Raw genomic sequence first — 15,219 nt, 5'->3', positions numbered from 1 at the left:
GTTTTAGCTTTATTTTGTGTTTGTCAAAGCATAATTTGAAGCCAAAGAGGAAGAAACTCCTCCTGACAAGCAAGGCATGGAGAGGGCGTTGTTTTCAGTACCCTTCTTCCTCTTCCTTCCCAGAATCTGAAAGGCTCCACAAGACCCAGAGCTGACCTCAGCTTAACTGAACTTACCTTAAACTTCTGACCAAACTTCTCTTGTTCAAGTAGAAAGCCTTTGGCATGGCATGGACAGGACTCTGACTATTGTTTTCTTGTGAGACTTTATACTTTTTTTAAAAGAGAGAAAAATATCTTGTTTGAATTTCAGGTTTGAGGAACAATCATTGCTCCTGCCTACTAGCTACATCCTTGCTTCCCCATAAGCTGAGGCTTTAGCAGAAATACAAGCTTGGAACAGGGAACCCTTCCTTCCCAGCTCATCTGAGTCAGGTTGTAGCTGAGTTATATGAGTAAATCATGTGAGATGGGACCTAGAAACTAATAATCATTCCCACAAAAGATCAATAAAAGGTCACATGGAAGAATTAAGACCTTGCTAAGTCTTGTTTCAAGGGTTAGGAGATATGAAATCTAGAACCACTAGAAGCCTGAATTGAAAGGAAGAAGGCCTCAAGGAGAGTGAGTAAAAGCATAAAGGATAGCTTTTAGGATTTTTGTCTTTCTTTTAAAGTGGGACTACAGTTTGGAGAGGATGACGTAATAAGAGAATCTGTCACAGCCATTTGGCAAACACATGATTCAAAAAAGGATGCTGAAGCCCAGAAGTTGGAAGTGTTCCTTAATGAGTGTCACATCATAGTAGCTTTCACTTCAGTGTCATGAACAGATAAGTGCTACCTGCAGTATCCACATCCAGCATAGCTATGAAGAAAATGAAAAGTCTTTGCACACTTCTCTCCCACCCTTGCAATTTGGCTCTCCTAGTTGCTTATCCTGTGATGTTACCAACAGATTCCCTAATACAGAAATGTGCATGCATGCAGACACGCATGCGCTCATGCACACACACTCACACACACACACACACACACACACAGCCCATGTCCTGTAGTCTCCTATCTAGCAGTCTTTGTTCCCACTGAGTTGTCAAGCCCTACTTAAAGCACCAGGTGATCATAATTTACGCTAGAACCCCCTTCAGAAAGTATTTTACACATGTTTAAGACCAAACAAGCTTCACAACTTCACAAAGTGCTAAGAGGGCATAATTAAGACTGGGGAGAAAACAACCCTGAGTAATCAGAAGTCATGGATTCTTTGATGAATTAAGACCACATTACACGTATAAGAACACTACAGTAAGCCTGTTTCCTCATCTGGAGAGAGAGAGACAGAGACACAGAGACAGAGACAGAGAATAATAACACTAAGCAGCAGAGATAGAATAGTCTGTATTTTGTTATTTTTTTTAGTTGTTTTTTTTGTCAAATAAGACATCACTGGTTATTTTTATGCTAGGGATACATATCCTTCTGCCACATTACTTACCTTTTCCTCATTAATTGATGAGAACTATTTTTTTTTGTTTTTGTTTTGTTGTTGTTGTTTTGTTTTGTTTTTGTTTTTGTTTGTTTGTTTTTGAAACATGGTTTCTCTATGTAACCTTGGCTGTCCTGGAACCACCCACTTTGTAGACCAGACTGACCTCAAACTCACAAAGATACCTGCCTCTGCCTCCTGAGTGCTGGGATTAAAGGAGTGCACCACCACGCCCTGCTTAAGAACTACTTTCTTAATGAATAGTCTGTGGGCTACCTATCTGCACATCTGAATCAGCACAGGACACATTCTGAGATTGCCTTTAAAAAGCTGAGGGCTCCACACCTTTTGTTTGCTAATAAAGAGTAAGATTGTGTAAAGTGAGACATGAAATGACATAGTGATGGGAGCTCTAGAAATCAAGGGCTTTCCCAGCTAACTTACCAATGATGGTGAACTGGTTAAGGAAATGGAAGTAAATGCATGAGCTGCAAATGCTACATTTGTAGATAAAGATAAAGAAACATTTTACTCACTAACGTGATATAGTCATGAAATGATGTCAAGTCAAAAAAGCATCTGAGTAAATCTCTGCTTGGTGGTGCATACCTATAATCCCAGAACTGAAGAGGCTGTATCAGGAAGTCAAGAGTTCGAGGCCAGTGTGAGCTACATAGCAAGTTCCTGGTCATCTCCATTGACATCAAAACAAAACAAAACAAAAATCAGCTAAGAAAATAACAAAATCCAGAACACTTTACTAGTACGGGCTAGTTTTATATTAACATGACACAGTTGGAATCATTTTGGCAGAGCAAACTTCAATTGAGAACGCCCCCCACACACACACATTGGCCTCTGAGTGTGGGAATCTCTGCAAATGCCAGGGCCAAGAGAGCAGCGACCCCCTTGAGGCAAAAAGGAAGTCTGGATTTCTAGAGTCTGCCACCAGACAGTTAGTTTTAGGCATATGTAAGTACAGTATAATTTGGGAAAAAAACGTTTCCTGGTGTAAAACAATGCCCTGTGCGCAATGAGGCATAATTACACCGGAAACCTTTTCAAAGTACACGTCACTTTTTCCAAGAAGATGGGTTCTAGAGATAGGCTACATGTGTTATCTTAATGGTCAAGGGAGGGACCTGGTGTGGTCTTACTCTTACAGCTAGCACAGAGCTAGAGGTCATCTGGGCTATTATCCACTTCTGGTCCTGTTTATGGGAGCCCCTGGCCATACAGATAACACAGATGTCACCTAGACTATTAACTACCTCCGGTCCTGTTTGTGGGAGCCTGGTGGAGCCCCTGGCCATAACAGATAAAGCAGAGGCTACCTAGATTATTAGCCACCTCTGGTCCTGCTTGTGGGAGCTTGAGGTAGCTAAGAATGGCCTGACCCTACAGATAGTGCAAAGGTCACCTTGGCTATTATCGGCCACTTCATTTCCCAGCCTTCTGGGCAGGGAAGGGCTTATGCATCTCTTCCATTGATTAGACTTTGCGTGTTTAACATTCCTGGTTTCCCAAGTAATTCTCTATGAGTGCAGGGGCCTTTGTGCTCCCAACATCTGGACAAACCTGTGGTGTATTTTCTTGATTGCTGTAGGACAGCACAGATCCCTGTGGGTAGTGCTAGTCCTGAGTACTGTAAGAAAGTGAGCTAAGCAAGCCAGTAAGCAGCACCCTCCTCCAGATTTATGCCTTGAGTTCCTGCCTTGACTTCCCCAGATGACAGACTGGAAGATGTGATCAACCCTTTCCTCCTCACATTGATTTTGTTTGTGTGTGGCTTTTTTTACTTGTAGCAGTAGAAATTTCAACTAAGAAACTACCTCTCAAAGGCTAAAATTAAATACTAAAAGCACATTTGCTTATATTTGCATTTAAAAGCAAAGGTACACTTTTATTAGTGGTAACTGTGAAAAACAATGAGGACTCAACAGTTAGAGAACAATGATCAAAGCATTCCCGTGATATACACTAATTTACTTGGTTTTAGATTCATTTAGCTTACCTTTTCTGTGTATGAGTGCTTGCCTGTATCTATGTATGTGTACCACATGTGTTCCTGGTACCCTTACATGTCAAACTGGAGTTCCAGACAATTGTAAGCCACCATGTGAGTACTAGGAACCAAACCTGAGTCCCCTGAAAAAACAGCCAGTGCTCTTAACCACTGAGCCATCTCTCCAGCCCCTATACACTAATTTGTGTGTGTATACGTATGTACATATATATATATATATTCAATTATGTGAATACTTCAACTATTCAAAACATCAAATAATGTTTAATACTAAATGTGATTTTCACTCTGTGAGTGGCTTTAATTTTCTTCTTTATGTCCTTATACCATCTGTATTTCTCAAATCCTGTATAACAAGCATATGTTGTTTACATTAGGCAGAAAATAATTTAAAACTAAAGTTAAGCAAACACGTAGTTTTGCTTCCTAAGGAAGAAAGGCAAATGAGCCCAAGCCGAGACAGCCTTTCTCACTCATGACTTACTCTCTTAGAATTACTTACCTTCAAAACAGATGATGCAATCCCTGTACCCAGTTCCCTGCAGCTCTGTGTCTCCTTTTCAATTCGTATTGTAAGGCTCCACTCTTTAGCCTTTCAGATGCCCATCAGAATAAACAAGTTATATAATTCTCAAAGAAAATATGAAAAATCCAAGTAAACTGAAATTTAAGATAAATAATTTAAACATGAAATTGCACTAACATTCTTCATGCTTATCTGAAATTCCAATCTCACTGCTTAGATTTTGGTTTTTTTATTCTAAGTTTTGCAATTCTGCCACTGAGCAAAGGCTGCCAGTTTGTAAAGAGCCAAACACATCACTGGGAATAATGATACAAAACGAAGGGTGCTTAGACAGCACTCTAATAAACTTATTGGAGTGAGGCTATACATTCTCATCACATTCAGCTAGCAAGCAGTGATAAGAACATGCCTTTTAAGAAAAATGTAGCCTTTAATGTTTGGGGCTCTCATTTGGCTTAGTTGGCTTAGTTAGTGGCTATTTTGGAGAGTTGCTGCCTTCAAGTCACCTGTAATCTGGTTAGAGCAAAATATCTCACCATGAGAGAGCAGGCAATTCTAAACATTATAGTGACTAACAAATAGTGAGCACTTACTGTGTGCTAGCGTCAATCTACACAAATTAATATGTTTTGGTCCATTTTCCCTTCATTAATGACTATACATAACTCCTATTACTACCTCATTTTACATATGAAGAGACAACGCTCAGCAATATTAAATAAGACAGCCAACTTAAATGGCTAATAGTGGTAGTTCTGGGATTCAAATCTAGATTTCATGGCCTCTGAGAGTCTAGATATGTGGCAGCTGTGTACAGTATAGATTCTGAAATGATAGGTAATCAGAAAAGGAGAGAACCATATGTCCTGGGGTGTTTAGAAAGTACCCAACTGAAGAAATAGGGCTTACGAAGGAGTTTGAAAGGAAAGCAAATTTTAACAGGTGTAAAGAGTGAGGAAAAATGCATTTTCACCAAAGAAAACAGCATGAAGTAAAACCTAGCAAGGAAAAAGTAGGTCAAGGATGAAGATTTTTACCAAATGGGTAAGATGACTTATACTGACATAAATATATAAATATAGCATTGCATACAATTCGAATTTATTTGTGTTAATTTTTTAATGATTTGGAGTATTAGAGTCAAGGCTATGTATAAGGACATTGCAATATAAAAGATGAAAGTAATTTAATTTTTTTCCACATATAAACGCAAAACATGCCTTCCTTATTAAGGCATAAAGTAAGATAGAAAAAGAAATGCCAGTTTGTAGTCTTATCATCCAACTTGTACTGACAAGATACAATAGCTATAATCATTAATCTTTTACTCATCTTTCATGAACACTGTGAAATAATCTGTTCCTATCCAGATTATTACCAAAGTATTCTAATTTGACACTTTTGCTGTCTTTGAACTGACTGCACAAAATTTCTTAAGTTTGGTGAAGATTTTTTTAAAATCAGAAATAGTACTCCTTCCCATTACTTCCCCTTTTCCAAACATTCTCTCTGTCCCTACCTACTCAGGGAGAGCCTAGTAGATAATAATTGATTTTTAAGAATCAATCCAGGCCTCAACATAATAAAGACAGTATACAACAAGCCTATAGCCAACATCAAACTAAGTGGAGAGAAACTTAAATCAATTCCACTGAAATCAGGGACAAGACGGGGCTGTCCACTCTCTCCATGTCTCTTCAACATAGTACTTGAAGTTCTAGCTAGAGCAATAAGACAACTAAAGAAGATCAAGGGATATAAATAGGAAAGGACGAAGTCAAACTATCACTATTTGCAAATGACATGGTAGTATGCATAAGTGACCCTAAAATTCTACCAAGAAACTCCTTTAGCTGATAAACACCTTCAGCTAAGTGGCTGGATACAAAATTAACTAAAAAAAAAAAAAATCAGTAGCCCAGCTGTATATAAAAGACAAACAGGCTGAGAAAGAAATTCGGGAAACTACGTCCTTCACAATAGCCACAAATAATATGAAATATCGTGGCATAACTCTAACCAAGCAACATGAAAAAAAGTTCAAGTCTCTAAAGAAAGAATTTGAAGAAAATATCAGAAGATGGAAAGATCTCCCATGTTCGTGCATCGGGAGAATCAGTATAGTAAAAATGGCCATCTTACCAAAAGTAATTTACAAATTCAATGCAATTCCCATCAAAATTCCTACAAAATTCTTTACAGACCTTGAAAGATCAATTCTCAACTTCATATGGAGAAACAAAAAACCCAGAACTGGTAGAAAAAAATCTTGTACAATAAAAGATCTTCTGGAGGAATCTCCATCCCAGATCTCAAACTGTATTATAGAGCAACAGTACTGAAAAACAGCATGGTACTCACACAGCAATAGGCTGGTTGATCAATGGAATTGAATAGAAGACCCAGAAAGAAAAACACATACATATGGGCACATGATTTTTGACAAAGAATCCAAATAAATACAATGGAAAAAAGATAGCATCTTCAACAAATGGTGCTGGTCTAACTGGATGGCCACATGTAGAAAAGTGAAAATAGACCCATATTTATAAACATGTACAAAACTAAAGTCCAGGTGGATTGAAGACCTCAACTTAAAACCAGATGGTCTAAATCTGTTAGAAGAAAAAGTGGGGAAGCGCCTTGAACTCATTGGCACAGAAGACAATTTCCTGAACCAACAGCTTAGGCTCTAAAATCAACAGTTAATAAATGGGACCTCATGAAACTGAAAAGCTTCTGCAAAACAAAGCAGTCAGCAGAACAAAGCAACAGTCTACAGACTGGGAGAAGTTCTTCACCAATCCTACATCCAACAAAGAGCTAATATCCAACATCTACAAATAACTCAAGAAATTAAATACCACCAAGCCAAATAGCCCAATTTAAAAAATGGAGTACATGTAATATGAATAAATTAATAAAATAAAATTTTTAAAATGGGGTGCAGAGCTAAACAGAGAATTCTCAACAGAGGAATATCGATCGGCTGAGAAACACTTAAAGAAATGCCCTACGTCCCTAGCCATCAGGGAAATGCAAATCAAAATTACATCTATCAGAATGGCTAAGATCAAAAATTTAAGTAACAGCTCATGCTCGTGAGGATGTGGAGAAAGAAGAACACTCCTACACTGCTGATGGGAGTGAAAACTTATACAACCACTTTGGAAATCAATCTACCACTTTTTCAGGAAATTGGGAATAAGTCTACCTCAAGACCCAACCATACCACTCCTGGGAATATACCCTAAAAATGCTCCGCCATACAAAAAGAACATCTGCTCAACTATGTTCATAGCAGCCGTATTTGTAATAGCCACAATCTGGAAACAACCTAGATGTCCCTCAACTAAAGAATGGATAAAGAAACTCTGGTACATTTACACAATGGAATAGTATTCAGCTATTAAAAACATGGAAATCTTGAAATTTGCAGGCAAATGGATGGAATTAGAAACAATCATCCTGAGTGAGGTAACCCAGGCCCAGGAAGACATGCATGGTATATACTCAGCCATTAGTGGATATTAGCCACTTAATAATAAACATATTACAATACAGAGTTGGATGCACCAACCAAAGACCATTCATGATGTGGACCTAGACCCCCTGCTCAGATGAAGTAGATATGCATCACAGTCTCCTTGTGGGTCCCACAATAAGGAGAGTAGGGACTACTTCTGGTATAGACTTTGGCCTTCTGACATTGATCACTTCCCCTCTGGCAGGGTGACCCTGCCAGGCCACAGAGGAAGAGGACACAAGTATTACAGATGAGACCTTATAGGCAGAGGTAAGAGGTTAGGGGAGGAGGGCTCCCTTATCAGAGGACTAGGGGAGGGAGGGGGAAGTGATGAAGGAGGGATGGTGGGAAAGTGAGGTGATGAGGGAGGGGACTACAATGAGGATGAAAAGAACTCAAACTGCAAAATATGCAGGCAACTTGTAGTGCTAAACCCACTACATGGGAATGGCTCTGAAACTGGTTGAGACATGAATGTCTATGCATAGACAAGGCTTCTTATTGGTCACAGAATTCCTGTGACTAATTATTATATACCATCTTCATATGGTATGAATGAAGATTAGCTTCTTCTGCTCATACTAAGAGCAGAGAACAAGCCTTAATCTGTGCATCACATACAACTCATATATTTATAATTTCAGAACTGTATAATGCTTGTGAGAATTTATATGTTTTCAGAACAAGAGAACCGGACACTGAAGCTGGATCAGACCTGACAGGATTCATTCCTCTCATCATGCAGGACTCGGACATCCTGCATCGTTCAAGTTCCAGCCCCAAGTGTTTCAGTCACTGTTACTAATCAGCACAGGGCAGCTCCCAGGACAGCTTCAAAGAAAGCTTCCATACAAACTGGCCCAGTATTTTAGATTGTCCCACACAGGACTTCTATTAAGCCTGGAATTTCTCAGTACTTGGAAACTGGACCACAAATGCTATTACTATCTTAATTAGCCATGTTCCCCAATTTTATTCGGGATCCTACAAAGGTATTCACCTCAAATCAGCAGGAAGAAACCTAATAAAATGATGCCCCATTTTCCCTAAGGGGGTAGTGGTGGATAGGTTTATGTTTGCTCTCTTGGGCTACAGATGCTTTTTTCCATTGGGAGTTGCTTTTAAGTTTTGATTGCTCTTATTCAGAGAGAAAACGAGGTTGGAATCAGGCATGTCTCTCTTTTCTTTTATCTTTCTTTAAGAGATATGGAGATAGGGGTTAAAAAGAGAGAGGGGGTATAGAAATATATAGGGATGATAAGATAAAATGTAGATTACTAAACTTACTCTTCAACCTAAGGCTTTACTTGTTATTAACAAAAAAGGTTATCTTTAATTCATTGGTATAATACTTTGTATATTGATACAAAATAAGGTTAACTTTGATATAGAATTCAAATTTAAGACTATTCTCTAAACACATCTTATGTGTGTGTGTATGTACATATATACATACATATATATACATATATATTTCTATTCTAGTATGAAGAACTGAACCCATACAACTAAAGTATAATATAAAGCTTACTTCCAATACCTGGAAAGGGCTATTGAAGGAACCAGCCCCACCCTCCTCAAGAACCTCCATTAAGGTCTCTGTAAATTTTCACTACTGCAGGCTGTTTCAACTCCCCCTCCCTACCTGTCATAAGAATGTTTAAACTATTTCCAAGAACAGCCACAGACTGATAACTGACTCCGGCCACACCCCAGGGTGAAGAGCCCCAGAGCAGAAAGCCCTGGGCTTAGAGATTTAGAAATGCACTGTTTAGACCAGAGGATAGATTTAGAAGTCAACTTGACCTACCAATAACAGCTTGATGACTCACTGCTGCTTAAGCTTGTCTGTTTGTAAAAGTATAAAAACTCTGCAAATTTGCTTTTCAAGGGTTGCCTCACTCTGATGTGAGAGTGGACCCCAGCTCGCTGGGACAATAAAGCCTCTTGTTTTTGCATCCATCTGGTCTCCATCTATCATCTGGGGCTTCTAGGAATAGACTCTCCCGACTAGAGTATTATACTAGAGTATTACACTATTGCAAGCTGATTAGAATAATTCAGTAATACAAGCCATTTGTTAGTTGATCAAATTATGGTCATGTCAACTACCAGCCTATTTTTAATCACAAAAACACACATCCTAGGTTTAACAGATAGATATGATCCTATAGGTAGATAAGGTAAAATAGTCTTCAAAGCCTCAGAAACCTACAGAATATGACTTTTAAGAAGCTTTTAATATCTTACAGATTCTTTGACAACAAGACAGGCTAACTCTTGTCAACACCCAGCCTACGTCAACAAGATGATGAGCATCAAAGATCCTCTTTATGGAGAGGGCTTCAAATGTAGCAAACCAACCACTGGACAAAACATCTTTGTTTCTGCCACAGACAGAATTCTGCCTATGGGCAAACTTAGATACAGGCAGAGTTGACCAAACTCTACCAGGACAGGGTTAGCAAGTCCTCAATAGTTTCTGTCTCACAAATGTATCTGTCAGCTATATTGGCCCAGAATGCTGAAGATGATGTTCCAATGTTATAGAGAGTTTTGGGTGACTGTTCAGGCAGTAAACTGTCATTTTTATTTATTTCTTTTCTTTTCTTTTCTTTTCTTTTCTTTTCTTCTTCTTCTTCTTCTTCTTCTTCTTCTTCTTCTTCTTCTTCTTCTTCTTCTTCTTCTTCTTCTTCTTCTTCTTCTTCATCTGGAAGCTGCTAAACCTTCACTTTCAGTTCACTCAAGTAATTAACTTTCATTCCTCTCAGGTCTCTGATGGGGTTGAAGACCTGATAATTTAGTCTTACAATTACCCTAAACTGTTTAGGAGTTACAATGTTTTTATATATAGATATAGGTTTTGAGTTGGCAGAGATGAGAGAGGATAGATACTGATTCTCATTCAGAAGTTTAGACTCACCAAGATAGCAAAGATGTTTTCTACAAGGTTGCCAAATGCAATTAAGCAAAATACCTTGAATGTAACATTCATATGATCCCTGATTGTTTCATGTTCTTCTTGCTGTATGTAGTTTTCTACTTATGTGTAATGATATAAGTGTATGTGCCAATAAATAAGTAAATAAACTAAAAAAATGTTAAGAGATACAACAAAAATTAAAATAAAAATAAATTTAAAAAGAAAGAAAACAAAAAAGGAATCAATCCAAGGTGTTATACTTCAAAATCTTGAAGAAACAAGGACAGTTAAATCTTAAACTATCTCATGCAAGATAGGTTGCTTCAGGGAAAAAAAGCATTTTAAATCTTTCTAAAATGTAAGAGATAGCTTTTAATGAAGAAATTCTGACTGTATATAATAGAGGAGATGTTGGGACCAGGTGATATGACAATCTATATCCCCTGTACTTGGGAAGTTGAGGCAAAATAATCAGGAATTCAAGGCTAACCTGGACTGCACAACAAAGATGTGGTCTCAAAAAACAGCCGGATGTGCTGATACATATCTTCAGGAGACAGAGGCAGGAGGATTTCTGTGAATTTGAGGCCAGCCTGGGCTACATAGCAAGTTCCAGGATGGCCAGGACTATATAAGACACTGTCTTAAAAACAACAACAACAGCAACAAATCATCAAACAAGCAAAGAAAAATACACACAAACACACATATGAAATAATATTTGTATTGCTAGTTGAATAATATAAACAGACAAGGTTTGGCATCTAATTTTCTCAGATATCTATTACTTGATAATAACCATGCCAGTTATTTACCTCAATAAATTGAATGATCCAACTCCTGTACCTAATATTTTCAGAGGGGGTTTACATTTATTTATTTTATGTATGTGAGTGTATGGCTCATATGTATATCTGTGGGCCATATACATGTATGGTGCCCACAGAAGTCAAAAGAGGGGGTCAGATCCCCAAGACCTATGGATAGTTGTGAGTCACCATGTGGATGATGGGCACTGGACTCAGGTCTTGCACGATAATGTGTTCTTAACAGCTGAGCCATCTCTCCAGCTTCCATTTCCTTATTTTCAACCACTTTGTGACTGGATTAGAGGCCTGTTCCAAGGAAGGTCCTACAAATCCAGTCAAAAGTTTATACCTGTAGAGGGCATGGGCCACTAAATGAACTGCCTTCTAAAATGCTTGTGTTTATATAGACGAGTACTGGAGCAGAGAAGCTTCTTTCTGCAGAGGGTGACAGTTAATATACACACACATCATAGGACATCTATATCATCACTTCCCACAAAGTCCCAAGAAACATCCCAGAAGAGAGGGCAGAAGCAATTAAGAGGAAGAGTGTCACAAGATGCTGCCATCCTGGTACAATATTACCCGTGCAATTGTGAGCATACAGCAGCTGTGGAAGCGTCCATCATGGATAGAGGAAATACCTCTGAGGCGCCATCTCTTCCTGAGGAGCTTCCTGAGGACTATTAATGGTTGATGAAGGAGGCACATGCCATTTTCTTGAGATAACCACTGAGAAACTAAGTGGGAAGAGACAAAAAAAAATTCAGAAAGAAATGAAGACTAACAGAGGGTCAAAATATCAAGGAAAAAATAAAAGATTTTTTAAAAAAACAAAGAACAAAAACAATAAAATAAACATTACCTTTATTGTTCAAATTCCACCTCATTGCAAGTTGGAGACAGTATTCCAATTTATAGTCACACAAAAATAAAATATTCTTCTTCAATGTAAATCTCCCAAGCTTCAGAAAATACCCAAAAGAATGTCAGGTTTGCCCTGATAATCACTTTACAACATAACCAGCTTAATGGACTCCATTTACTCAAGCATGCTCACTTTAAACAAAGTGTACTTTCCTTCAAAGTCTTTCAAGAGGCAGCATTTCCTTCCTGTTTCTCTCAGTGATCCATCTTCCTGCAGCACATTTGGCACTGTCCTCCATTGCAGCTGGTCCTCTCCATTAAAATCCTGCCGATGATCACTTTCACAGCCTCTCCTCTGTTTGTAGGTCATGTTAAATTCTTGGCGCATGATGCTCACCAGGCTCTCTTTAAAAGGCTTCCTGTTTTCATCTATATATTACAAGAAGTAGCTTCCTTTTTAATCTCTGGAAATCCTTTTTCTTCTCAGTTAATTCTAGTTATTGGATTGCACTTCCTGAATGCTTTAACCACAACTTTGTTTTCAACTGTTTCTTATTTTCTCTTTAATTTTCATTTGGCCTATTAAAATAGTTCTAATTATCTTATCTGTGTGAGTAATTTAAATTTCTATTGCTAATAGTGTGATCTCACCTGACATGCAATTCATTTCAATATGCCTGCTAAATATTTCTACTAAAAAGCAATAAAAATAATAATGATGAAACTTGACATTAAACTCTGTAAAGTACTGGGCTAGATACTTTGTTTGTTTGTTTGTTTGTTTTGATGACTTGGCATAGCTAGAGTTATCTGGGAAAAGGAAACCTCAGTTAAAGGAATTCCTCCATCAAACTAAGCTCTAGATGAGTCTGTGGAACATTTTCTTATTTAATGATTAATGTGAGAAGATCCAGCCCATTGTGGGTGGTGCTACCCCCAAAGAGGTAGGCCTGAGTTGTATTTAAAAAAAAAAAAGCAAGCTGAGTAAGCCACGGAGAACAAGGCAGTAAGTAGCATTCTTCCATAGTCTCTACTTCAGTTCCTGCCTCCAGGTTCATGCCTTGATTTCCTTCCCTGACTTCTGCTCATGACTATACATTGTAAGCTGAAATAAACCCTTTCCTCTCCATGTTGCTTTTGTCCATAATGTTTATCACAGCAACAGAAAGCAAAGTAGGATAAGTGCTTTAACATACATTGATCTAATTTTATTCTAACATTCTTTGAGTTTAAAGATCCACAAGCGGGGAGAGAAGGAGAGGGGATGAGGGAGGGAGGGAGAAGGGATGAGGAAGAGAGGGGGATCTGGAGGTGATGAAAGAGGGGGCTACAATCAGGATGTGAAGAATTCAAACTGCAGAACAAGCAGGTAACTTATATTGCTCATCACACTACATGGAAATAGCTATCAGACTGGCTGAGACATGAATGACTATGCATGGACAAGGCTTCTTGCTGGTTATAGAATCCCTGTGATTTATTATTAGATGCCATTCTTCATATGGCATGAATGAAGATTTACAGATGTCTTTTTTTCTGCTCAAACAAAGAGCAGAGAACCAGCCTTAATTGTTATGTGCATCACGCATACCTTGTACATTTATAATTTCAGGACTGTATAATGCTTGTGAGAAATTATATGTTTTCAGAACAAGAGAACCAGACAGTGACGCTGCATCAGGCCTAGCAGGATTCATTTCTCTCAGCATACTGGACACTGACATCCTGAATCCTTCATGCTCCAGCGCCAAGTGCTTCAGTTGCTGTTCCTCATCAGAACATAACAGCTCCCAAATCAACTTCAAAGAAAGCTTCCAATCCCAATTGTTCCAGGAATTCAGATTGTCCAACACAGGACTTTAATTAAGCCTGGAATTTCTCAACATTTAGAAACTAGACCACAAATGCTAGTCCTACCTTGTTTAACCATTTTCTCCCATTTTATTTGAGCCCCTATGAAGGTATTATTCATCCCAAATCAGCCAGAGGAAACATTAAGAGAATGATACCCCATTTCCCTTAAAAGGGGTTGGGTAGGTTTTTGGTTGTTTTCTTGGGCTATAGATATTCATTGGGAGTTGGTTATAAGTTATTACTAGTCTCATTTAGAGAGAAAACAAGGTTGGACTCAGGGATGTCTCTCTTTTCCTTTATCTTCCTTTCTGAAGTTTGGAGATAGGGTTAAAAAGAAAGAAGAGAGAATAAAGATATATATAGGGATGATAGGACAAAAAGCAGATTATTGAATCAACTCCTCACTTACTGTCTTAATTGTTACTCACAGGGTTATTTTTAATTTACTTGTGTAGAATTTTGTATATTGATGCAAAATAAGTTTAATTTTAATACATCGGTATAGAATTCAAATTTAAGATTATTCTTCACACATATTATATGTATTTCTACTTGAATATAAAGTATTGTTACCCATACAACTCAATTATAATATAAGGTTTACTTCCAATATTTTGAAAGTATTATTTTAGGCTGCTTAGGATAATTAAGTAATATAAGTTAATTGTTAGTTGATCAAATCATGGTCATGTCAATTACTACTCTATTTTTATCACAAGAATATACATCCTAGGTTTAACAGATAGATATTGTAAAATAGTTAGATAAGGTTTTCAAAAGCCTTAGAAACATACAGAATATAGCATTTAAAATGTTTTTATTATTTTAAAAATTCATTGACATTAAGATATATTAACTCCTGGCAACATCCAGCATACCTCAAAGAAGATGATGAGCATCAATGAACCTCCTTATGGAGATGGCCACTAGGCAAAATGTCCTCTTTTCTGCCACTGACAGAATTCTGCCTAAAAATGGGTAAGCTTGGATGCAGGCAGAGTCAAAGGCCAAACTCTGCCAAGATAGGGTAAGCAAATCCTGAATAATTCCTGCCTCACAGATATACTGGGCCAGAAGGCTGAAGATGATGCTCCAATATTATAGATAGTTTTGGGTGACTGTCAGGCAGCAAACTGTCTCTGTTGTTTTGGGGTTGTTGTTGTTGTTTGGTTTTGTTTGTTTGATTTTTACTTTGGAAACTGCT

The sequence above is a fragment of the Acomys russatus genome, chromosome X, assembly GCF_903995435.1.
Source record: "Acomys russatus chromosome X, mAcoRus1.1, whole genome shotgun sequence".
Lineage (NCBI taxonomy): Eukaryota > Metazoa > Chordata > Mammalia > Rodentia > Muridae > Acomys > Acomys russatus.
Note: the sequence above shows the minus strand (reverse complement) of the source record.